This window comes from Triticum urartu, chromosome 4A, assembly GCF_056163025.1.
Source record: "Triticum urartu cultivar PI428250 chromosome 4A, HENAU_Tu73, whole genome shotgun sequence".
Taxonomy (NCBI): Eukaryota; Viridiplantae; Streptophyta; class Magnoliopsida; order Poales; family Poaceae; genus Triticum; species Triticum urartu.
In genome coordinates, this window is record NC_141876.1 from 83,480,638 (window position 1) to 83,483,813 (window position 3,176).

Here is a 3,176-nt window from a genome sequence, read left to right on the forward strand (position 1 = left end):
ATGTCCTCGAATGAGTAAAATATGCAACCAGCATGCTCACACAATAAGATGGCAAATGAAATATGTGACAAGGCATGCACAACCAATTCTAGCATCTATCAAGCAATTTGCGATGACAAGGTCATCTATATATGAGTATATTGACTTAGGAGTCAAGTGAGAACACTTGATCATAGGTCATACTCATCGTTTAAGCTCAAGTGGGGTTACCACTTTTACATAAAGCATTGTTGTGTTCACATCTTTAGAGTTGCTTTAGCTCAAGTCTTAGAGTAAAGCTCCCCCTAGATGTGATATCCCCCCTTAGAGGGATGAACTAACCTCGGGTTTTGTCGATGATGACTTCATGTAGATGTTGAAGATGTGGATGCTCAATGTTGATGTAGATCACTTGGAGCTATCCATTTGAGTGAATTGCACTTTCAATACCTACATGGGTTAGTCCCACAAGGAACAAACAAGGATATCCATAGACATAGAGTGATGCACACACACGATGATGTCCATGAAAACTTTTAGGTTACCTTGTCCCTTGTCTTACCAACAAGAGGGTTTGTGACTCCTTGAACTAGTGCAAGATGTGGAAGTTGATTGCACTTGTTCTTGCCAAAATGATAAGAGTGAAGTATGTTGGCGGAGTCACCCTCAAGAACTCTCTAGTTCTTCTTCTTTTGGATCCACACCATCTTGATGGGAATCCTTGGAGTTGTAGTCGTACTTGATGAAGTGGAACTTGAAGTAGTCTTGGGAATCCACTTGACTAAGGTCTTAGGAGCTTCTTCAAATGCATCAATTTCCTCTTGAAGCTTGTCCTTGCCTTTTTGCTTGTAGTCTTGTGGTGGAAGATCATCTTGAGCTTGTGTCCCCTTGAAAGAAGTATCATACTTCTCTAGTTGAGGAACAAACTTTGTCTTGGGGTATTGATCTTCTTCCCACTCAACTCCATTGGCATTGAACTTTCGTTCAAAACCAACACCTTGATTCTTCCGGTGCATTCCTTGCTTGCGCACAATTTCCTCGAATTGCTTACTTCCGGCAAGGCTTTTGTACACTCCTTTCTCTATAATTCCCTTCAATAAGCTATTTTCTTGCTCAAGTGTAACTTGGCTAAGAGAATCATTAGTGGAATCAAGAGAACTACGAGAAGCAACAATATTGGATTTAGCATGATCATTGTTACTGCTAGAGGAAGAATCTTTCTTGTTACTAGACTTGACTTGAGGCATGTAAGTGGATAAAAGTAAACGCTTGGCAATGTAAGAAGAACTTTTCTTGCGGAGATCATCATTGATTGCTTTTAAGAACTCATGCTCTTGCTCAAGATTGAGCTTTTCAAAGCGTAATTTCTCATGAGCTCTTAAAAGTTCTCGATGATCTTCGAAGATAGTTTCATGAGCTAACTTAAGAGTGTTTAGTTCTTTAGTTAGAGCCTCAATCTTCTCCTTATCGTTGTCATTCGTTTTATCTTGATTAGCATGATTAATTGACGTTTCATCATAGTATTCATCACTAGAGTTGTCAACAAGCAAATCATCACCTAACAAGTCATCTTAATCACTACTGAAATCAACATACTCGGGGTGTGTTACCTTAGGACCTTTGGCCATGAAGCATCTTCCAATTCCTTCATTTGGTGAGTCAAATATGCCTTAGGAGTTGGTTGACACAAGTGCTAGACCGGCAACACCTTCATCTTGAGTATCTTCGGAGTAGGAGTGATAACTTCTCTCGGAGTGGCTGTCGGAGTCGGAGCCGGATACCCATTCACCAACATGAGCTTGATGTCTTCGTTTTGTGTAGCTCCTTGATGATTTTTTCCTTCCTTTCCGAATCCTTGCTTCTCCGTGAGTATCTTCGTTCATAACGATCATCTCTACTCCTTCTCTCTCTTGGTGGTGATTCTTTGCTTCTTCTTTTTGGAGAATCTTCTCTTCTCTTGTAGGGAGCCGTACACTCATTGGAATAGTGTCCGGGTCTTCCACAACTGTAGCAGTTTCGCTCTCGACTAGAAGATCTTTTGTCATTGTAGGACCTTGACTTGAAGCTTCTATCTTTGCTTCTACTCTTGTAGAACTTGTTGAAGTTCTTCACCATTAAGCTCAATTCTTCATTGAAGTTTTGTTTCTCACTTGATGATGTAGGGGCTTCACATGAGGCTTTGTAGGCACCACTTGATTTGTTGTGAAGTTCCTCTTTATCCTTAAGTGACATCTCATGAGCAACAATTCTTCCAATCACCTCCGTTGGCTTGAGATCTTTGTAATTGGGCATCATTTGGATCAATGTGCACACGGTATCATATTTTCCATCCAAGGCTCTTAGAATCTTCTTGATGATGAATCTATCAGTCATCTTTTCACTTCCTAAGCCGGCAGTCTCATTTGTGATGAGAGCAAGCCTAGAGTACATTTCAGCGACACCTTCACCATCCTTCATTTTGAACTTGTCAAGTTGACTTTGAAGCACATCCAACTTGGATTCCTTGATGGAGTCGGTACCTTCGTGCATATCAATCAAAGTGTCCCAAATTTCCTTTGCATTCTCAAGACGGCTGATTTTGTTGAATTCTTCGGGGCACAATCCGTTGAAGAGAATATCACAAGCTCGAGCATTGTATTGCAACATCTTCAACTCATCCGCGGTAGCTTCACGGTTTGGTTCTTTCCCATCAAAGAAGTCACCTTGCAAACCAACACACACAATAGCCCAAACGGCGGGGGTTATGTCCAGGAATATGCATTTTCATTTTATGCTTCCAACTAGCAAAATTAGTACCATCAAAGTAAGGACCTCTACGGTGATAATTTCCCTCGCTAGACGCCATACTCTCCTAGGTTGTGAAACCAAGGCTATGACCACCAAAAGCTGTGGAGATCAAAGCAAATGAAGACCAAAGCTCTGATACCACTTGTAGGATCGAAAGTATGTCTAGAGGGGGGGTGATTAGACTACTTAACCAAATAAAAACTTAACCTTTTCCCAATTTTAGTTCTTGGCAGATTTTAGCTATTGTAGGACAAGTCAAGCAATCATCACACAATTCAAGCAAGCATGCAAAGAGTATATTGGCAGCGGAAAGTAAAGCATGCAACTTGCAAGAATGTAAAGGGAAGGGTTTGGAGAGTTCAAACGCAATTGGAGACACGAATGTTTTTCCCGTGGTTCGGATAGGTGGT